Source organism: Monodon monoceros, unplaced genomic scaffold (assembly GCF_005190385.1).
Source record: "Monodon monoceros isolate NGI ecotype Baffin Bay Population unplaced genomic scaffold, NGI_Narwhal_1 Super_Scaffold_16, whole genome shotgun sequence".
Classification (NCBI taxonomy): domain Eukaryota; kingdom Metazoa; phylum Chordata; class Mammalia; order Artiodactyla; family Monodontidae; genus Monodon; species Monodon monoceros.
Window position 1 is genome coordinate 70703004 of NW_021703772.1, and position 24358 is coordinate 70727361.

Genomic DNA, 24358 nt, shown 5'->3' on the forward strand with positions numbered 1-24358 from the left:
CAATAAACAATAGTCCAGAATTTAATCTCAGGAATTAGTTACGACATAGAAATGCTTAAAGAACAAACAGGTGACAACGAGGCAATTCAGAGATTTGCAATTTCCCCTCAGGTTACAGAATAAAAGCAAGAAGTGGTATTATTGAAGCCCAGGGGTCAAAGAACCATGAAATCCTGGAACCGTGGAAGAGAAGCAGTCATTTCTGGTGATGCCACCCCCAAAGAGAAAAGGGGAGAAATTTCCTGGGTTTTTCTCTCCCTTCCTTCCTTCTCCCCCAACACCCTCCCCCAAAGACTAATGTCTGTCTTGACCAAACTTAACTGGAAGTCAATTGGCACAGGAGGCTGGGAGATGTAATTTGCAAGGATTAATCTCCACAGTCCATAAAGACCAGGTGAAGGTGGGAAATGGGTCTGAGATGAAACAGACAAAACTCACTGAAAGGAGGATTTGGAGCGACAGACGATGTGTGGGGACAATTTCAGAAAGGATGGTTAGGAAAGACCTCCCTGAGGAGGTGATATTTGTACAGACACCTGAATGAAGGAAGAGCTTAGGGCATCTGAAGATCTGGAGAAACAGTGTTCCAAGTAGGGGGAAGAGCAAATGCAAAGATTGTGAGAAGGAAACTAGCTCAGCGTGATCAAGGAGCAGTGAGGAAACCAGTGTGGGTGGAGCACACTGAGCAAAGGGTAAAAGGGCAGAAGAGGAGGTCGAGAGAGAGAGGAGAGGCCAGAGCATGCCGGGTCTTCTAGGTTAAAAACTTGGAGTTGGTGCTAAATGTGGAGGAAAACCATGGGAATGTTTGAGTAGTGCAGTGATGTGAACTGATCAACATTTTTGAGAGGTTCCACTTACCTTGACGTTGAAAGTAACCTCAGGTGCTGAGCGTGCATGTGTTCCCATGAGTCTCTGCTGTGTTTCTGCCTCCTATCCTTCCCCTATGGTGCAGAATATCCCTCAGGACCCAGCTGGGACTTGCAAATCTTGGTACAGCACATTTCCACTCTGGGCATAGTATAATTCTTTACAGAGCAGCACGGTCTTCTCCAACCATTCAGGTAGAAGTAGGCTTGAGGGGATGGTTCCTGAATTGTCTATGTTTGTATTGGTACTAGGACTCTCAAGCAGTTGGCATCCAGACTATGAAAAGGTCAGGAATATTCTAAATGAAGAATACCACCCCAATCCCTTGGCACGAAATGTGAGATCATTTTCTTCCATACAGGAATTCTAGCTATGAGGATTCACTGTTCTCTACAGAAAGTTAATTGAAGTAAAATATGAAGAAGTTTCATATGTCACAAAATATCGTTATCCTCATGATTTTCTCTAACATTCAATACTTTGTAAAAACCAGCCATAGCACCATACAAAAACAAGCAATGGGTCATACTTGACCCATGGGCCTCAGGTTGCCAAACCCTGCTCTGGAGTAAAGTTCCCCAGTATACAAATCCTCCCCACAAAGCTTCCAGCAGCTTGTTGAAATATGAATAGAAAGCCAGAGATCACTCGCTGGTTGAGGAAAGTCTCTATTGGGAGAGTCAAAAACCAAAGTAAAGAAATAGCAGGGAGGGCTTCCCTGGTGGCGCAGTGGTTGGGAATCTTCCTGCTAATGCAGGGGACACGGGTTCGAGCCCTGGTCTGGGAAGATCCCATATGCCGCAGAGCAGCTAGGCCCGTGAGCCACAACTGCTGAGCCTGCGCGTCTGGAGCCTGTGCTCCGCGACAAGAGAGGCCGCGACAGTGAGAGGCCCGCGCACCGCGATGAAGAGTGGCCCCCGCTTGCCGCAACTAGAGAAAGCCCTTGCACAGAAACGAAGACCCAACACAGCAAAAATAAATAAATTTAAAAAATAGAAATAGCAGGGAGTAAAACCAATGCAGGGAGCAAGAAGAAACCCACACCAAGGCACACTGGTCCTAAAAGGGACTCGTGGCATAAAAGAGGGGAGTGTCATGTACAAAGTATGCAGAGCCAGAATACCATTGGATTACTCAAGGTTAATTCTGGAAGCTAGAAAGCAACAGAGTAATTACTTGAAATTTTGAGCAAAAATAATTTCCAACCTAGTATTAATTCTCTCAATCAAGTATGAAGATAGAACAAAATCATTTAATCATTTTAGTGTCTTAGGAAACAGAGGATCTAATACAAAAAGAGAAGCAATAGAAATCTTCAGGATGACAGCAGAATAAAACCCCTGGCAGCTATGTAGCAGGCCTTGAAACTCACCAGACCATATTGGAACATAAGCATGTATTAGTACTGGGGTCTCCACTTTTTGCAGAGAATGAGGGATGGATTAGTGATATGTATACAGACAACTAAGCCAACAAAACCCAAACAATTATTAACAAGATAAACGAGTCAAACTGGAAAGGAAATATAATAATAGTAGGCCACATGACTCAGCTGTGGCTAAAAATCACATTCAGAGCAATATAAACACTGAATTTTGATCTAACTTGAAATTATGATATCATTCTATTCGGAAGATAGGGTGGGACAGAGAAGAATTTAAGACGGCTTAAATTCTCATCTTCAACAGTAAACAGAAAGTCAGAAAATAATGTCTAAAACAGAAAAATCAAGTAAAAGTAGTATAAACTTGCAGTTTAGAAATATAGAGGAAATATAGAGAAATGAGAGAGGCCAACTAAAGGGGTTGAAAATAGTTACTGCTGGGACTGAGAATGAAGGGTAGGTAGGACACAGCTCTGTTATTTCTGGGTAGTTATGGTAAGAATTGTAGAATTATGACTTCTTAAACTATGCACATGGAAAACTCTGATGAAAATAAAAATTCACATGTGTAAAAGATCATGTTGGCTGCTCTGTACAGAATTGATTGGAAGGAGTGTATGAAAGCAGGAGGGTTGGTTAGGGGTTCTGTCTGGGCAGAAGATGGCAGCAGTGGAGATAAGATTTGACAGACTTACAGTATTCTTCAGGGGCTGACGCAACCACATTTAGTAATGCGTTGGCTACAAAGGCAAAAGAAACAGAGTTATCCAAGACAAGTCCCAAGGTGCTGGCACGAGCAACACATGGCGGTACCATTTAATAAGAAGTGAAATGTGTTCAAGTTGCGGATCATCTGAAACTTTGAGCTCGGATATGAGAAAATAACTTTCCAACATGGTGTTTTAATGGTGACCAGCTTCTCTGATTTTCAGAGGATTTTTTCCCTCATGTATGAATCTGCTTCTGGAAAACTCCTCCTGTGAGATGAAACTTCCCAAGTAGCAAGGTGAATCCCTTTGTCATTACTCAGAGACAACTGCATAAATGATATACCCTAGGGTTGTAGGCGTTCCGCCTACACAATGCTGTCAACCTGCCTTCCACTTTCCACCAGCCCCCCTATTCACAAACTGTAAAGTAAAAGCCATAATGAGTGGCACTGATTTCTGAAAATATATTATTTTTTTTACTGAGCAGGTTGTCCCTGTTTTCATTTTGTTCAGCAGATTATTTTAGAGCAAACCTTCTATTAAAAACCTAATAAACTGAGTGGAAACATTTAAATGTACTCCAAACCAAGCTGGAATCCCATACTCCCTAAAGTGTTTGCATGGAGAAGAGCAGAATCTGTGGGAAATATTCATCTTAAGCAACCTGCTCAGAATTCCTTCTGGGGGGGGTGTGCATTTTGCATTCCTTAAATGCTCTCTGTTTACTCCCGAATCACATCAAAGTAACCAGATGCTGAGTCCCAAAACCCAGTGAAGAACAAAGGACATAGATTTAGATCAGTCTAGGAAAGGAAACCAAGGTGAAGAAGCTCCTTAGCCAGAAATCTTATGTAGAAAAACAGCCACATGAGAAAAAAAGAGCAAAGCAATTCAAAGCATCAAGTTGATGCCTTCCCAAAGGCAGCATGCACCTCCAAACGCGAGTTGCATCACTCTTGAGCAGGAATTGAGAGAAAAAGAGGTGGCACTGAGGTCAGAGTTGAGTTTTTTGTCAAGCATTACTTTGTTTTGCTGACATGAGGGCTGTGTAGCTACTCTGGCTCCCACATGAAGGAATGCAGAGCCAATCCACAAGCTGCATGGACAACATATGTCAGCAGCTTAACAGGTACCAGCCTGCCAGGTTTTTATTACTTCTTACACAAACAATTCTAAATACCGCAACTCTGGAGAAGTGATAAGCCCCAGTAGGTTAGGTTGGTTAGCATTCCTTTCCTTGCTTTCCTGAAAGCCTTTTCCACCAGCGCTTTGGCTTTCTGTGCTGGGCTCTGTATCAAGTCCCCCAACAAACAAAGATTCTTTCTTGCTCTACAATTAACTAGACAGTGTCTTTTTGTTAGGTGCTTCTCCATAGGTGTATTTTTATCTGAATTATCCAGTGAATTTTAGCACCTGGATAGACTTTATGTCTTCCTAAATCTACCAGATCAACGTTTTTTTCTAAATTTACCAGACACGTAGTTAAGCAATTCACCTTATCTTGTCTAGTTTCATCATTGTATCGGTGGGTTATTGTTCCTAATTTGCATACATCTTAGCCAAGAATAGGAAAAGGAGTGTGATAGGCACAACTTGCTACACACACACACACACACACACACACACATATTGACATGCACATCCACAATACTTGCTGAAGCAAGTGAGACTCTTGTATTAAGCGGTATTTTATTTTATTTTTTTATTTTATTTTTTATTGAAATATAGTTGATTTACATGTTGTGTTAGTTTCAGGTGTACAGCAAACTGATTCAGTTATATATACACTATGTATATATATATTCTTTTTCAGATTCTTTTCCCTAATAGTTTATTACAAAAGTAGTGGTATTTTAAAGACGATTTTTCATTGAAAATGAGTCATTTTTATTAGCAGTCAAACAGCATAATTAATTTAGAATACTTTGATGATTAGCTTCAGAAATAATAATAGTGTTAAATTAAGAGAACTAGATAGTGTTAACTGAGGTCAAAATAGGCATTCAAAGGCCTGGGGTAATATGGGAGGACACACTTAAACTTATTCTGCTAAAGGATATTTGGGAATATCTTGGTAATTGACTAACTTTTGGTGTCACTTAGAAATTGGCTCAGTTTTTCCTTTTATCAAATGGGAAGAAGTCTTCCTACCAGCCTGATGGGACAGTGATAAAGATTTATGTACAGGAAGCTAATGAATTCCTTTTAATACCAATTGTAAACTTCAAAATAAAGATGGGTATTATAACCTATGGAGCTAATTCCGCTAGGGCAAAGGTTATGTAGGTAATAGAAGACAGTATCCAAAACCACTAAATACACAAGTTTATTTAGACAACACATATATTTAATAATCATTGCTCAGATTATTAACTTCATCTTTTAGGTTGGTGCTTCCCCCAAATTGGCCAAAATCACCCAGGGATTTTTATTTTTTTTATATTTTTAAACAGCTCTAATCTTTTTTTTAAATTAATTTATTTTATTTTTGGCTCTGTTGGGTCTTTGTTGCTGTGCATAGGCTTTCTCTAGCTGCAGTGAGCGGGGGCTACTCTTTGTTGTGGAGCACGGGTTCTAGGGCTTGCGGGCCTCAGTAGTTGTGGAGCTCAGGCTCAGTAGTTGTGGCGCATGGGCCCAGCTGCTCCGAGGCATGTGGGATCCTCCCTGACCAGGGCTCAAACCCGTGTCCCCTGCACTGGCAGGCAGACCCCCAACCACTGCACCACCAGGGAAACCCACCCAGGGATTTTTAAAAACCACCGATTCAAAAAAAAAAAAAAAAAAACCACTGATTCCCTGACCTTATTCCAGATGGCAATGTCCAGTAGTGAAGTCTGGGTGTGTATTTTTAAAATGAGTCTCACTGTGTCTGAGCCAGGTTTGGAATCACTGACTTAAGAAGGCCAAGATAGCTGGCTTGTAATTTGTTGTGTCTGGTTACTTTGCCTGTCTTAAAAACCAATATACCTGTCATCTGGTGACCAGTAATGGATATGGTTGATTCAGTCAATTATTCATGCAAAAATTTCCTAAAATTGAATCTTGGAAAGACCCATTAATGGTTCCCATCACTGAAACACTGCAGTAAACACTACTCTCTTGATCTCTTTTTACAGGCTCAGTCTGCTAAATTTAATTTACTGTCAGAACATAAGGAGACTGGGCAAATTGTACAAAAATCCACTGGATAATTTAATGTAACCTTGTTAATAATTTTGTGGCTGGATAATAGTTTGATAGAGTATTTTATAAACCTTTCCAATTTATATTTTCCACTTTTTCCTTCCCCAACCTACCTGCATCAGGCTCTCTTCCATTGTTTGTGGTTTCATTGCCAAAGGAGGGATAGGGGTTTGGGGGGTGGACACAGAGAAAGACTCCATCTCTGATGTTTTTCCAAAGCTTAATCCCTTAGGGCAATTTATAAGACTTGAGGAAAAGGTAAAGGGGACACAATTTTGAAAGAAGAAACAGAGTAGTCTAGAAGAGCAGGCAGGAGAAGGGAGCTACCTTCCAAAATATTAAAAATCTCCCAGGGCTAGGAGAGGAAGTTAGGAAGTCTTACTCCTCTGGGCAGTGCCCCTAGGGTGAGTCAGAGCTGCAATGGTAGCCACTTGATGTACCAGGTAAAGAGATCACAGGTCCCTGCCTCTTGAACAGTACCTGAACCCCAAACATGGTATACGAACCGCAGGGACTACCAGGCCTTGGGAGTCAACAGGGAGAGTGGCCTGCTCAGCATTTATCTATGTGTCCAGAGGACCAGAAACCAGATGCCCTGCCATCCACATTAACACCTTGCCTGGTATAAAGCCCTGTATCAATTCCTAACAAAGTACTACATACCATGTGACTTGGAACAGACCTTTATTGTCTTACAGCCCTGGAGGCTAGAAGTCCAAAATCAAGGTGTTGGTGGGGTCATGCTCCCTCTGAAACCTATAGGAATCATTCCCTGCTTCTTCTTACTTCCGGTGGCACTGGCAATCCTTGGTGTTCCTTGGTTTGTAAACTGCATCATTCCAATCTCTGCCTCCATCATCACATGGCTGTCTTCTCCCTGTGTGTCTTTGTCCTCTTCTCAAAAGGACACCAGTCATATTGGATTAATGGCCCATCTGACTCCAATATAACTTCATCTTAACTAATTATATCTACAATGACCCTATTTCCAAGTAAGGTCACATTTTGAGGTACCACAGGTTAAGACTTCAACATATCTCTTGGGGAGAAACAGTTTAATCCATAACAGGCCCCAACACCTCAACTGAAGCCCAGAGTGAGCAGGAACTCCAAGAATTCTCGAGGTGAAATTTTCCACTAACTCGTGGGATCAGGACTTCGATATCCAAGTAAGCCAATTGAAAGAAAGTTAAAAGAAGAGGAAAAATATGTCTGGCGTACTTAAGTTTGTAGACTGAAAATCATGTGCACTATAATTTTCATTCAAATGTTTAATATGTATATAAAGTACTTAATATTTTAACAACCTGCTATGTATAATAGATCTGATGCTTCTCTACAACAGCTCCCTAGCCCCACCCTCAGTTTTTCTGTTTAGCACAGTGAAAGTATCTGTCAAATATGTAATAAATAGATAAATAAGTGTATCATGGAAGATTCCAACAGAAAACATACAATTTCATACAATATCAAAGCATACAATATCAGAAACCTGTTATTTTCCTGTGAAGATATCAAAGCTACTTATAATAAAGTCACTTTCTACTTTGATTTCTGAACCTGATGTTACTTTAAAAACCATTTCAGTCAAAGAAACTTAGCTTCATTGAGATCTTCTTATAATTTTCATAGTTACTTTTCCCATAGTTTATTTGATTTTTTTTCTCATACAAAACATAGATCACTGGGGAGTTGCAATCCCTCTAAAAATTCTAACTGCAGGTACAACATTTAAAGCTCATTTGATCAAAATCATTCCTTAGAAAAGTGACTTTTTGAAAAGGTTAATTTTCTGTTAATGTAGTCAGATTTTTAAATCAGAATGCTAGTGCTCCAGTAGCTATATTTATTTCAGAAATATCAACCAAATATCCAGATGCTTATAACCAGCGAGGAAAATAATAGTTACAGAACCCATGTCACTCTTAAACTGTAGCAAAAAGAAGACCCAACATATTACACAGAAACGTTTTTAAAAGAAAGGAATTTGATTTAACTGACATAACATATTTAGTGACCTTGTTTCATGGATAAAAATAGGCAAACCTTCCCCTGAGTCCTTCTCATCTTTTTGAGGAAGAAACATAGGATAAAGTCAGATGTTTGCATTGTTGGGTTTGAGCTCCTCTACAGGGGGCATTTAAAGCTTTTTCAGACCCCTTGAATTCAGAATAAAAGATTTATTTAAAAAAGAATACTCTGTGTGTGTGTGTGTGTGTGTGTGTGTGTGTGTGTTCAGCAAAAAAAAAAAAAAAAGTTTGAGCTAACCTCAATCCAAGAGACACAAACCCCCTGATCTCTTGCCATGGAGGAGTAATCACCTTTGATGTTACTCTAAAGGATTTCCAGCTGTTCAAAAACAATTCAAGGCCATTAAACTCATTTTAAAAATTAAATACTTGTTTTTGAAATCATAAACATAGATGGAAACTACAACCCACAAATAGATATGAGTTTAATTTTTAATATCCGCTCAATTCATACTTACCCTACCACTATCTTCCACATATTTTAGTATCATTATGTTAGGACTTGAAATACTTTAGAATCACAGAAAGGCAAGTTTGAGGAAGTCATTTATTCTATTCCTCTTTCTTCAGACTTTAGTCTCCTTAAATTATCCTTAGATATTAAGGTTTTCTAAACCATTGGTATATGTGTTTTCTTCTGAGGGTGCAGGGTTTTGGGGGAACCAGGACAGGACATTTTAGAAGTCCTAGAAAATCCTCTCATTCTCAAATGTCGACTAGACAGAGAGATAAAAAGAAAGGAGCCCACAGAATTTGACCTTATTCTTGACAGAACACTGGAAGGAATGCCAGTGCCCCAGCCCTGACCTAATTCCATTTCGTTTAAAGAAATGGAAAAGATTGAAAGAGGAAATACTTAGTGCTCACAGGGGGGAAAAACAAACAAACAAACAAAACACTATGCTGCTAAATCAGAACAGAGTTCCACAAGAACTAAATTATTATATTAGTTTGGTGACCAAGGCAATCCCCTTCAGCAAAGTAAAGAGACCCTAGAACCAATCTTGAAAACTCTTATTTGCTCCAGTCTTGTCCTGGTCATGACTGTGGACTTGATTAAATGCCTGAGTTATAGACCAAAAAACCCTAAAGATGTTATAAGTATAAAAAAGGTGGTTGTGGCTAGTATACTATTCCTACAGTGAAGATAAGTTAAGAATTATGTATATTTAGACTACCTTAATTTTTATCCAAACCTTCCTCAAACTTTTTTGAAATAAAAACTTTGGGAGGGGAGCATGATTAGATTAAAATTTTGAAAGAAAGACTGTGAGGGCAGATTTGGAAATGAACTTAAAATTATCCATGTATCTATTTAATAAATATGTTAGACGTTAATGGCTTCTAGATACTATGCTAGGTGTTGGGCATACAAAGATGAAACCTGTCTTCAGAGAACTTAATTTAGTAGAATTTGGCAATAAAATGAAATGAAGTACTGATACCTACTACAATATGAATAAACATTGAAAACATACTAAGTGAAAGAAACCAATCACAAAAAAAACACACATTGTATAATTCCATTTATATGAAATGTCCAGAATAGATAAATATATACAGATAGAAATTAGATTAGTGGTTGTAGGGACAGAAGGGAATGGAAAATGGGGGAAATTCTGCTAATGGATAGAGGGTTTTATTTGGGAGTGATAGAATAGATTACAGCGATGGTTGCACAACTCTGTGAATATACTAAAAAACAGAATTGTACACTGAAATAGGTGAATTTTATGGTATTTAAAGTGTCTCAATAAATGTTTTAAAAAATCAGACACAGACACATTCTTAAAACAGCATAAATAGCATAATTAACTATATGCTAAAAGTGATGAGAAAAATAATAGGATGTACTGAGAAAGGGGTGATTAATTTCAAACATAAGGCAGGAATAGGAAACATGTGAGATTGCTAGCCACTAAATAATTAGTACATGTCATATAAGGACACTTCCCTGTGATTTATTCAAGAATAAACTCTACACAATGTTATAATTCAGTATTTCAGAACTAATATGAAGTTAAAGATTCCCAGATAAAGATGGAAAACTGAACCCATGCAATTATCTCCAGCCACCACTAAAACTAAAATATGTTTTAAAAGTTAAGAAGTCACAAAGTTGAAGAAAAGACAAGAAGTGTTAACAATGGAGGAATGATGTCAACAAATTGTTGAACTTAACAGTAGCAACATTGAAAAATGGAGGACAATGAAGCAATGCTTTCAAAATTCTGAGGAATAGTGATTTCTAAATTAGAGTCCTATACCCAGCCAAGCTATCACTCAAGCTTGAAACTAGAAAAAGACATCTCAAAAATTGATTCTCATCATTCCTCCCCAGGATGCTAATAAAGGATGTCCTTTAAAAAAAAAAAAAAAAAAGAGTAAAACAAGAAAGAGGAAAACATGAGATCCAACCTAAGAGAAAGATCAAGAGATTTCCATGATGCTAGCTGTTCAGGAAACTAAGAGAACAGCCAGTCCAGATAGGAACATGAAATTCAGGATTCCAAGAGAGAGTTTCTGGGAGTGGAGTATGGTCAGGATTGAAACTGACAGATTATTTAATGTGTTTGACCACAGCAGAAAGGATTTTATAGTTTTTTAAACTAGAGATAGAAACAAAGATGATTTTTAAATGACAAAGTGAGGCAATTATTAATTGTAAGAAAAACAAAAAGTCATAAAGAGATTATGATCATAATACTATTAGTAAATGGGGAACAATGCTTATATAAATATAGTAATATCAACTTGAATATTTACTTTGCCAAAAATTATAATTATTTTAAAAGAGGAAGGTGAGGAATAACAGAAGTTGGGGATAAAAAGAGAGCTAAATTCTCATCTTGCAATAATTAAAAAGTCAAGTAACGCTATTTATAAATATTGAATTAAGTAGCTCAACAAACACCCACAAGAACTGAATGTGGTTGCCTCTGGGTAATGAAACTCAGGAAGAAGTGGAGCAGTAGACTGCCATTTCCCATCAGAAGTCTTGAAATAGTATTTTATATTCCTAACTTTGTAAGTGTATTTCTTTCATAAAAATTAATATTTGAAAAATATACATTGCACTGAAAATACTGTCAAGTCAGAACATGTATAGTGAAGGGACATGTTTTATTCTTCTTGAGGTTCCCAAGCTCAAACAGTGCCTTGAATATTTTAGGAACTCAATAAATACATGTTGTTTAATAATGACCACTCAAATGCTAGTTCAGTGGATTTAGCAATGGATCCCACAGCATATAATCTGAAAACTAATTTTCTCTCTATAAAGAGGATCTAGAGGTCACAACATGCTATGCAGTCCTTTGTCTTGATACTGAAAAAAAAGGTTGGATAACAACTAGAGGAAAACAGGGCTGATCGTATTTATTGTACAATGCTTGGGAAACTGTAATGCTCAATCCATTAAACAATACCTTCAACTACCAGTCTAATTCAGAGGACCGATAATATGAGCCAAGTATTTCTAGTTTTTTACACTTTTTATGCCCTCTAGGAGTTTGTATCCTGTTTCCAAAACTTTCAAATGATTCTTTTCCTCCTTCAAAATCAGTTGATTTAAGATGTGTTTGTTAAGAAGTTTTCAAAGATGGCAAATACATGGGACCCATGTCACCTATCCCCCATCCAAGGCAGGTATTGCCATCTAAAAGATATTCTCAGGTAGTGGAAATGGGCATGGCATTTTCAGGGACAAGGAAGTTGACTGTCTTAACTGGAGCAGAAGTCTATATCTTAAGTAGCAGGAGATGAAAGTGACCACCAAAGCAGGAACGATGATGCTAAGACTTGGATATCTAGTTGAAGAATTTGAATATAATTCGTTGATAGTAGTAAAAATTTTTGAACTAGGAAATAGCCTAATAAATGATACAGCGCACAGCAAAGAGTCTCTGAAATTCTAGCTATGAAAACATTCATTCAATAGATTGAGGAAATGAAGACAAGATGGAAAATAGAGAGATAATTAAGATGGAAGGGAAACAATTTGGTGAATTATTAGACGGAAAGATTAAGGAGAAGACAGTTTCATAGATAATGAGTAACAATCATAATAAACTTTTTTAGCATTTATTATGCTGTCAGGGTGTTGTGCTAAGGTCTTTCCATATATTACTCATTAAATTCACTGAGGTAGACTTCACCATCGTTGTCCCATTCTCTAGTTGAGGCAATACAAAGTAACTTGCCCAGAGTCCCTCAACAAATAAGTTTAGATCCAAGATTTAAACCCAATTCAATCCATCTGTTTCCTGGAATGGAGAACTTGGGAGGGAAGACTGGATATCCAAATGGAAATGACTAGTAGGTAGATTAAAGAATGGAACAAAATTTTTTGTGAGTGGTTAAGGACCCTTGGAGGGATTCACTACCATTTTGATAAAAGTATTAATTTTGAAAATGGATGAGCACAGGGACAAGAACAAAGCCTTGAGTTAATGGCTAGAAGGAGAAAGGGGGCTCACCAAAGGAGAGAAGGAAGAGTTGCAGAGGGGGAGGAAAGAATTCCTTTACAGAGACAGAGCCTCGAACAAATTTTTAAGGCAAGATGATAATCAATAATACCAAATGCTCTAGAGAGATTTGATGGGGTAATAACTGAGAAAAATGACAAAGGGCTGGTAGAGAAGCACAGAATAAATTATTTCAGTTGTTTGGTAGGAGTGGAGACCAGATTGCAAAGGCTTAATATGAGAATAGGTGATGAAGAAATTAACACAATTAATAAATATGTACTATCTGTTCAGGAATTTGGAAGGTGGCTGTGTTGATGCAGTAGTGTGATAAGGTGATGAGGTGAAGTAAAGCTTTATAGTCCAAGGTAAGGAAAAACCTACTTTGTGAGAAGGTAGGAAGGAATAGTTAAAGGCAGAGAATAGGTAGGGTTTTTTTCATGAAGTCAATCTTAACTGTAAAGAATATGCCTCAAAACACTGAGAAATCCATTAAACTTATCTCTGCAAATGTGGTAGTCAGCCAACATATCATTCCTTCAAGATAACCCTGGGCCTAAAGCCAAGTAAAGTGAATTCTTAAGATCGGTAAGAAGTGATGTGACTCTGACTCCCTGCTACTCATCTGGAAGAGAGATGCTTGCCAAGAGGGGCCTTTTGAACATTCAGAGGAGGTAGCTGATTCTGCCCGCACAGGATCAAGGCCAGGAAGCTCACTCCTGGGATTGGAGCAAGGTCAGTGAGGAAACAAGTGTTAGGGGATAGAGGGGGGATGGATCAGATGAAACACTCCAGAGGCAGACATTTCGCAGACATTTGAGTGGGTGTCCATGTCATCACTTGGCAAATCTCACAACAGAGTCAAGACCCAGGTGGCAGTCTGTCTCCACTGAATAAGCAAGTGATTGCCTTGCCTGACAAACAGCCCTGCTATCAGTGCCCCTTATACTCATTAAACCAGTTGAAACAAAAGGACAAAAGCTTGTAATCAGCCTGAGGTGCCAATAGACGCACAAGCTAGTGTTTTCCAGATACCCAAACCTCCTACACACCCGTGAGGTAAGAGGGGAAACAAATTTGTATTTCTCCTTGGTCAATGCTGGAAGTGAAGGAATTGGGGGAAATCAAAGTCTCATACTCCAGGGTTCCCAGTATGACACTAACAAAAGTGAGACAAGAATCCAACATTCTTGTTTCCCCTGCTAGAAATATTTCTTATTAGCAACGCTAACTCTCTTCTCTCTCTAATGAGTGACACCCCCACCCCCGATGCAACCAATTTGGTTATTTGACATTTATTGTACTTTCAATTGAATCAGACATTACTAATCCAGAGTTAAATCCTTAGGCAGTAAGTATGTCCTTTCTAAGCAGGGTGGGTAAAAATCCTCACCTTTGAATGCCCAGAGCTAACGATTAACTTCCCATCTTTATGTCTACATCAAATCTGCCAAAAAGAAAAATCAAAAACATCCTCTCTGGAACACCAAATTCAAAAGCTGAAAAGCATCTTAAGAATCAATCTCTATGCCCTATTCTTTGGCTGGCAGTTTAAAAACTGAATTTGCATAAATTCATAGCAGCCAGCCGTCTCTTGTTGGTGAGGTTAAAAAAGGTCTTTATATGCTGAAGGGGAAAGGGCTGGCCATGCTGCTACAAAGTCATGAAAAATGGTATGAGGGTGTAAGTAATGGAGTGCTTTAACTAGGAGCCCGGGGGTAATTTTTGGGGGGGCAGAGGGAGGCCTGAGCTGAGCGGCACGCAGGATCTTAGTTCCCAGACCAGAAATGGAACCCTTCCCTCCTGGAAGTGCGGAGCCCTAACCACTGGACCGCCAGCGAATTCCCTGGGGTGGGGGGCGGGTAATTTTAAGCATTGATAAGAGGCTAAAAAATGGTTAAGACTACTACCCACTGGCATATAGAGGGAAAGGGAAAAGAAGGTTGAAGTTCAAATGGGACATTTATCTGGAATTTACTGACCCTGGCCCAGGCTGAGGACCCCTCTGAACTTCTGGTAAGTTTTTTTACTTGCTTCCTTCACCCAGCATAATATATCCCAGGCTGATAGGCACCCATGTAGCCTAATGCTAGCATCTGTGCTGATTGGATGATGCCATATCATACCTCATTGAATATTTTAATATCACCCCTGGATATATCCAAAACTGGACTCGTCATCTCCTCTTCAAGTCATTTGTAAGAATTGTGTTATGTGGCAAGGAAGATAGGGCCCAAGAATAAGGCAGATTTTTAATTATCAGAATTTAACCATTCAACAATATTTACCAACCACCTCCTGTAGGTCATCACTCTGGATATTGGGAAAGAGTCTACATGTAAGTGAAATTCAGTATATTAACTGCCAAATCCAAATTTAGACAAGGTTCAGAAGAATCCAAAGGAAGGGATGGTCAACTCTACTACCCAGAGGTGTTACACTAGGTACATAGAGGAGATGACCCTCAAGCGGGTCCCTGAGGTAAGATTTTTCCCCAGCCACGTGGAGAGGGACCTTCACAAGGAAAGCATAGCAAAGATGCTGAGGACAGGGTGGCTAGAGAATGCAAGGTGTTCACACACATTGCATGGCAGCAAGGGTGGCTGAGGGTGTAGCCATGAGACCATGTGGTCGGGGCTGGATAAGCATCTCCAGCATCTGGCTGGAAGTGGCCCTGGATATTCAAGCAGAGCTGGGCTTGAAGATCAGAATTAGGTGGGGTAGGGAGGAATGCAAGAGCTAAGATCTATGGAGGCATTTAACATCTTGAACCAATGAGGCTTTAAGTCCAAAATGGTCAGGAATTACTAATTCTAAAATCTTCATTTTGGGGGGGGAATGTTAAACGTCAGATACCCAAGTAGTAACTGCAATAACACATGATTATAGAAAGTCAGAAGTTATCTGTGTAAAAAGGGATCAGTCTAAATCAAAAAGCAACTTTGGGTGTAATAAAAATCAAAAGGGAAGTGGACAGGCAGGATCAACATATCTTATCATTTGTTTTTCACAAGCAGGTCCTCTAAGTTTCCAGAAACAGTGTGGATCACTTCATAGTTACTATCTTGTTCGTAAACACCTAGAAACGCATCACGGTGTAGTCTGACATCCTTTGCAAAGGATATGAACAGCCACTGTCTGTTAATAGTCTGCTTTTAAACTTTATTCCACTCATACGACTGAAGAGACTATAATGTATACAGGCTACATTCAGAGAAACAAACTTCCTCACTGGCCCCCAAAATTTTGTTGCAAATGACACCAGGAATTTGGCACAGAGAGAAAGCAGGGTCAGGCTGCCTGATCAGGGCCGGCAGAGAAAATTCCTACGGCTTCCACTAGACAGAGTCTGTTTCCGAGTGCCGCTGACCACAACTATGCGCTCTGCCTCCTCAGGAAGAGCACAGACAGCAAGTTTACTCTGCTTTGAAGGGCCCAGCCATAACGCCAACAGCTCCCCAGGACCGGAATCCCAGCTGGGATGCTCTGGGCTGCAAGGAACGGAAGAGCCAGCTGATAGTGACAGAAACAAAAAAGGGCATCTATCATTTCACAGAGCGATCAGTCTGGAAGCAGTGGCAGTTCCGCAACTGAAGCGAGAGCTCCACGAAGCCACCGAGACCCCAGCTTCTTTTCATCTTTCTATTTGTTTTACTCAGACCTTGGGTTTTGTCCTCAGGCTTTTTCTCTGGTGATTACAAGATGGCTGCCTCAGTCCCGGTGTATTCTGTCTTCACACAGTCACTCCCAAATGCAGAAGAAAGACAGATTTTCCATGCACCTCTTTTTATCTTAGAGGAAGACCTTTCTCAAAAGCTCCCTGTTGAATGACCTTCAGGTCCCTTAACGTGGGATTTGGATACCTGCTCAATTCCTAGCTGTAGGCGAGGAAAGCAGTATTGATGATTTTCTTGTCTTTCACTCTTGCCTGTCAAAGTCTGACAGCAAGATAGATGTGGTGGCTGAGCAGGCAGCAGGAGCAGCTGCAGGGGGCAATTGGGTGGACAACCAGCAGTGCCACTGGCAGAAAGTTAACTGCTTTTAATGGCAGCTCCATTTAAACATAAACATTTAAAGTATGTTCCTTTGTACTTACAATAACATCCTTTACCAGCATGCATTGCTATGTTTGCACACTTAGGTAATAAATGAGGGAGGCATAGCCACCTTCCAGATGATGGTGATGATGCTGCTGACTGTAAATGCACAAAATACTGACTGGCATTTGGAAAGTATTAGGCTTAGTGAAATAAGTCAGACAGAGAAAGACAAATACTGTATGATATCACTTATATGTGGGATCTAAAAAATAAAACAAACTAGTGAATATAACAAAGAGAAACAGACCCACAAATATAGAGAATAAACTAATGTTTACCATTGTGGGGGAGGGAAGGGGAGAGGGGGAAAAATAGAGGTAGGGGATTAAGAGGTACAAACTACTTTGTATAAAATAGGCTACAAGGATATATTATAGAGCACAGGGAATATAGCCAATATTTATAATAACTGTGAATGGAATATAATCTTTAAAATTTGTGAATCACCATGTTGTACACCTGAAATATATATAATGTTGTACATCGACTACACCTCAATCAAAACAAAAAAGAAAGTATATTTCTAAGTAATGGTCAATAAAACTGGGAATTTCTGAATGGTTGTCATTGTTTTGGGGTTTGGTATTGGTTTTTTGCCTTAGATATCAATTCCTTCAGGATCTTATCCAGATACTTAAACCCTATGACTCAATGTCCCCATCTGTTAAAAATGGGTAACATTTGAAGACAGTAAATATATAAAATTTTTTAATGAATTCTTTTCTGATAATTATTTCTAAACTTGGATAAAGAAGAATTGATTATGTCAATGATTGGGCAGAGTTTGCCTGAGGGTTGGCTTGGGAGGGCCCCAGTTGGTCTTGGGAGAAAGGATATAATAATCAACATGTCATTTCTCTGGGCTCTGTCAATATTTGTTAGATTTCCCAAAGCTACAGTACTGCCTATTAACAGTGCCTTTACACAAAAAGTTAATCAACATTTTCAACAGGAAGACTGTGCTGGCATCCATAATCCACTTTTAAGATGAAAGATAGGCTCATAAGATAATTTGTTAACCTGTTTTAGGAATTTTGAAGCTACTCCGAATTATTTAATTGATAAATAGACCCATACAAGTAAATGGCCGTGAGGACATGTGACTTGACAGTCTGAAAATCTTCCTCCCTATCCTCTACCTTACCCCAACTCAATCACAAATACTACTCCCTCTTCACAGGTGTTTAAAATTATCAGTGAACTCTTCCTCCTATGCGTGGAGGTGGTAGAAAGAGGGAAACTAAAAACTGCAGGAAATGGTCAAAATGCAAATTTTGTACGTGGGAAAATTATGAATAGTTTTCTGTTATCACAATAGCCAAAAACAAGCCTTTGAGTGAAGAAGACTGGGTTGGGGAGGGAAAGGGGGGCAGCACAGCTGGGGAAAGGGGGATGAGGGGTAAATGCTCAAAGTGAAGAAGAGGTTAGGTGAATGGGACAGGCAAGCTCAAGTGAGGGAATAAGGTACCAGGAGGGTAACAACGACAATCGTGGTGATGCTAGCTTTAATTAGACACTGACAATGGCAGGCGCTATGGCAGTGATTTTCATGCATTGTCTCTGATCTCCATCCTAACTTCAGGCAGATAGGATAAGGAAGCTCAGGGAGGTCAGGTGACTTGCCTGGCGTCTAAAGCCAGCAACTGATGATCTCTGGATAGACTCCTGGGCTTTGGAATTAGAGAGACCCAAGTTCAAATCCTCTGTCTGTTTCTTACTAGATGTATAACTTGGTCAAGTAAGTTCCCTCTCTGTGTTTCTCTTTCCTCCTCTGGAGAATGGGGATAAGGAGATTTATTTAGTTTCTAGGATATTGTGAGATTGCAATATTATATATATAACTAGAGGTGCTTATCTTTGCCTAGTATGTAATATGTGTTAAATAGTAGTAGTATATGCTATTATTACTATTTGCACTAAGAAGGATGTCTCCAAAACCAAAGCAACTTCTTCACAATTTTCCCCATATTTGCCCTGTTTCAGTGAGTCTATTTGGAATAGTGTACAGTGAGAAGTGCAAAATATGTGTATGATTGGGTCCTCACCTTCATTCAGTATTCACTCCTGCAATGGATGGTCATTCACTAAGAGAACCAGTCAACTTAATCTTTCTTGAAACAAAAAGCGTCCACCATTAAGCAAACACAAAAAGTGAAAAGCAAAGCTCACTAACAGCCCCTGCCTTGAGGAAGCATTTGCAACCATGCGATAAATGCACATGAGAGGCGTGTTCTGCATGAGTAAAGTGTTATGGGAACAGAGAAGAGGAAACACCAGACACTCTAGTGAAGTCAGGGAAGACTTCACAGAGTTGCTGCTCACTCCTCCATGCCTTCTACGGTGATTTATTTCTCATGTTAAAGCACAATTTTTAAAAGTTTAGACAACACTCCAACTGCATAATGAATATGTGTCAAAGATTGTATTTAACTCATTCATTAACGAAGGAACCAGTTCATACATTCACAGATGTTAAACCTGGTTCAAATAAGAATTGGAAGAGTAAGTGCTTATAGGCAATTTAATCAACAAAAGAATCTTAGGAAAAACTTGGTTACATACAAAACTGGCTCATGTCATACTGGGTAATAATCTATAAGCTTTGGAATTATCTTTTGTTGCTGGGTGAAAATTATTTACATCTCTACCACACTTCCATGAGTGGTAGAAGGGAGAATTTCCTACTTTCCTAGCCTTACCACTTTCTGAAGAGCAAAAAGGAAAAGGTTAATTTCAATCATTCCATATTCTTTGGACTTTCCTTTAACAGTATTTTTTTAATTAAATAAAATATGTTTAGAGAAATTAAGAATTATCCAGAGTCATATTTCTGATTATATAGCATCGGTTCTTGGGATGTTTATAGCATTCACTGAAGGAAGAAACAAATTATTGATACTTCACAAGCAGCAAGTTGTGGTGGAAAGGAGCTTGGCCTGGGACAAGTAAGAAAGCTGAATCTACCCAAGCTCTGCCACTAAATGGCTGGGTGACCTTTTGAAGGTCATTTCCCCTCTCTGAGCCTCAACCTCCTCATCTGAAAATGAGCAGGTTCACTAGATAGCATCTAAGGGAGCAGGTCTCAAACTTCAGTGAACGTCAGTGTCACTGGGGGAAGCTTGGCAAAATGAATAAATAAAAATGCAGATTCCCAGGCCCCACACCCAGAGATTCTGGATCAAAATCTAAAACTCAGATGATTCCAGGATTCTGCTGTGTTAGTGTGGTTTTATTTTACAGCACCCCAGGTGATGCTTAGAGGTCTCTTCCAGCTTTAACCGTCCATCCCTAGGTGCTCAGAGCCCAGAAGCCTCAGCTCAGCCGCCTGCTGCTTCTCTTGTCATGGGTATCCATGGGGATTTCATTTGTTACCTGTTTCCTTTGTTCCCTATTTCCTTTCAGGAAAGGATTAACAAACCGGCATTGGTACAGCTCCTGAAAATAATGTCCTGTTATCGCAGAGGACTTTTCTGAAAGGCTTTTAGGTTATATATTGTTGAGCTCCAAGTTATTGTTTTACTTACATAAGACTTCTGAGTGGTAAATTGGTATATATGTTATTACAATGTACTATTTTCTCAGCTAATATTATGGAAGGGATTTTTTTTTGAAATCTAATGCATTTCAAATCTGAGCATTTACAATTTTCTGAGAGCTAAAATTATAAACTGTCTTGAGTGGGTTTGCCTTTCATCTTCGGTTATATTTTTAAATTGATTCTTCTAATATAGCCATTCAGGTCATTTAAGTTTGTATTAGCAACATAAAAACATTAGTCTTAGGCACAAATAAGCTTATATTTGTGGCCTATAGTAAAACAAGTTTATTCATGTCATTTTGTGTTTCTGTTAAGAAGCTAACAATGACTTTCAGAGGACTTAACACAAGTAGAAACAAGATTTAAATTGCCCAAGAGATCAAGGAACCTCAGATTTTGTACCTTATATACACTAAGAACTTTCTTTATGATCAAAGAAAAGAGGAGAAAATTAATATCCTACTGTGTTAGCAGAGTATGTGTCAACACACACACACACACACACAAACACACACACACACACCACAATCTCATACACGAAAAAAAAAATTAGGGGAAAAAATAAGCTAATGATGCAAACTCAACGGATGTTTAAAACTTGCAAAAGCTTATTATTTTTCAAGGTGGAATTTGGGCTTTCTCTTACAGTCTAATACCTCCTGTTATGGCTGAAACAAGCGTACTTGGAAAATAAAAGTAATAAAACAAGTAAATTAGCTCTTCATCTCCTAGGGAAGACTCAATTTCCCTAGATTTAGATGGATGGAAGGCAAACAGATAATCTACGTTAAGAAGTGAGTTATCTACCTATCTTCCATCCACCCTATGGTGGATCATTTCAACCAACTCCGAGGCTGCTTTGAGGAAATGTCCCCATCCACCACAACTCAGGGACCTCTCTATCTACTGTCACATAGTTCTAGCTAACAGTGAGCAAGATAACTTGCTTCAAGTAGAGCCCTCATCTTACCCAGAAAGCCTCCGTCTCAAATCTTTTCTTTCATATAACACCAATCTTCCATTTATCTGGAATTCTCTCTCACCTGCCTCACGCTGACATTATCCTCTTATACCTGTGCATGCACAGGATCTGTGGGTAAAGAAAGAAAAGCTTTCCTACCTATCTTCCCTTGTTCTCTTTACTGGAAAAAATTCTCTTAAGTCAACTGAAATAATTGCCCTTTAGTTGAAGGACATTCAACAATTTATCTAGGGAGACCTTCAAGATGGCGGAGGAGTAAGACATGGAGATCACCTTCCTCCCCACAAATACATCAAAAATACATCTACATGTGGAACAACTCCTACAGAACACCTACTGAATGCTGGCAGAAGACCTCAGACTTCCCAAAAGGCAAGAAACTCCCCACATACCTAGGTAGGGCAAAAGAAAAAAGAAAAAACAGAGACAAAAGAATAGGGATGGGACCTGCACCACTAGGAGGGAGCTGTGAAGGAGGAAAAGTTTCCACACACTAGGAAGCCCCTTCACTGGTGGAGATGGTGTGTGGGCGGGAGGGAAGCTTTGGAGCCACAGAGGAGAGCACAGCAACAGGGGTGCAGAGGGCAAAGCAGAGAGATTCCCGCACAGAGGATCAGTGCCGACCAGCACTCACCAGCCCGAGAGGCTTGTCTGCTCACCTGCCAGGGCGGGTGGGGGGCTGGGAGCTGAAGTTCCGGCTTCAGAGGTCAGATCCCAGGGAGAGGACGGGGTTGGCTGTGTGAACACAGCCTTAAGGGGGGCTAGTGTGCCACAGGTAGCTGTGAGGGAGTCCAGGAAAAAGTCTGGAACCGCCTAAGAGGCAAGAGACCATTGTCTCCGGGTGAGAAAGGAGAGGAGGTTCCTTCCCTGTCTGCCCACGGAAGGCAGAGCACCACATAAAAGAGCTCCAGAGACGGGCATGAGCCATGCCTACCAGCTCGGACACCAGAGACGGGCGTGAAAAGCTAAGGCTGCTGCTGCCGCCACCAAGAATCCTGTGTGCGAGCACAGGTCACTATCCACATCCCCCCTCCCGGGAGCCTGTGCAGCCCGCCACTGCCAGGGTCCCGTGATGCAGGGACAACTTCCCAGGGAGAACACATGGTGCACCTCAGGCTGTTGCAACGTCATGCTGGCCTCTGCCGCCGCAGGCCTGGCCTGCATTCCAATTATAACTACCACACCCCTCCCTCCCGCTGGCCTGAGTGAGCCAGAGCCCCCTAATCAGCCGCTGCTTTAACCCCGTCCAGTCCGGGCGGGAACAGAAGCAACCTACACGCAGAGGCGGGGCCAAAACCAAAGCTGAACCCCAGGAGCTGTGCGAACAATGAAGAGAAAGGGAAATCTCTCCCAGCAGCCTCAGGAGCAGTGGATTCAATCCCCACAATCAACTTGAGGTACTCTGCATCTGTGGAATACCTGAATAGACAACGAATCAACCCAAAATTGAGGCGGTAGACTATGGGAGCAACTGTAGACTTGGGGTTTGCTGTCTGCGACTGACTTGTTCTGATTTTTATGTTTATCTTAATATAGTTTTTAGCGTTTGTTATCATTGCTGGATTTGTTTATTGGTTTGGCTGCTCTCCTCTTTTTTTATTTTAATATTTTTTGTTATTTTATTTTAATTATTTTATTTTTCTTTCTTTCTTTCTTCCTTTTCTCCTGAGCCATGTGGCTGACAGGGTATTGGTGCTCCAGTCTGGTGTCAGGCCTGACCCTCTGAGGTGGGAGAGCTGAATTCAGGACATTGGAACACCAGAGACCTCCCAGCCCCATGTAATATCAATCAGCAAGAGCTCTCCCAGAGATCTCTGTCTCAACACTAAGACCCAGCTCCACCCAATGGCCAGCAAGATCTAGGGCAGGACACCCAACGCCAAACAACTAGCAAGACAGGAACACAACCCCACCCATTAACAGTGAGGCTGTCTAAAATCAGACTAAGTTCACAGACACCCCAAAACACACCACCAGACACGGTTCTGCCCACCAGAAAGACAAGATCCAGCCCCACCCACCAGAACATAGGCAACAGTCCCCTTCACCAGGAAGCCTACACAACCCACCGAACCAACCTTACCCACTGGGGTCAGACATCAAAAACAACAGGAACTATGAACCTACACCCTGTGAAAAGGAGACCCCCAAACACAGTAAGTTAAGCAAAATGAGAAGACATATGAATACACAGCAGATGAAGCAGCAAGGTAGAAACCTACCAGACCAAGAAAATGAAGAGGAAAAAGGAAGTCTACCTAAAAAAGAATTCAGAGTAATGATAGTAAAGATGATCCAACATCGTGGAAATAGAATGGAGAACATACAAGAAGCATTTAACAAGGACCTAGAAGAACTAAACAGCAAACGAACTATGATGAACAACATAATAGATGAAATTAAAAATTCTAAGTGACCTGGAGGATAAAATAGTGGAAATAACTATTGCAGAGCAGAATAAAGAAAAAAGAATGAAAAGAATTGTGGACAATCTCAGAGACCTCTGGGATAACGCTAAACACACCAACATTTGAATTATAGGGGTCCCAGAGGAAGAAGAGAAAAAGAAAGTGTCTGAGAAAATATTTGAAGAGATTATAGTTGAAAACTTCCCTAACATGGGAAAGGAAATAGTCAATCAAGTCCAGGAAGCATAGAGAGTCCCATACAACATAAATCTAAGGAGAAACACAGCAAGACACATATTAATCAAACTATCAAAAATTAAATACAAAGAAAAAATATTAAAACCAGCAAGGGAAAAACAACAAATAACATGCAAGGGAATCTCCATAAGGTTAACAGCTGATATTTCAGCAGAAACTCTGCAAGCCAGAAGGGAGTGGCAGGACATACTTAAATTGATGAAAGGGGAAAACCTACAGCCAAGATTACTCTACCAGCAAGGATCTCATTCAGATTTGACAAAGAAATTTAAAACTTTACAAACAAGCAAAAGTTAAGAGAATTCAGCACCACTAAACCAGCTTTACAACAAATGCTAAAGGAACTTCTCTAGACAGGAAACACAAGAGAAGGAAAAGACCTACAATAACAAACCCAAAACAATTAAGAAAATGGTAATAGGAATATACATA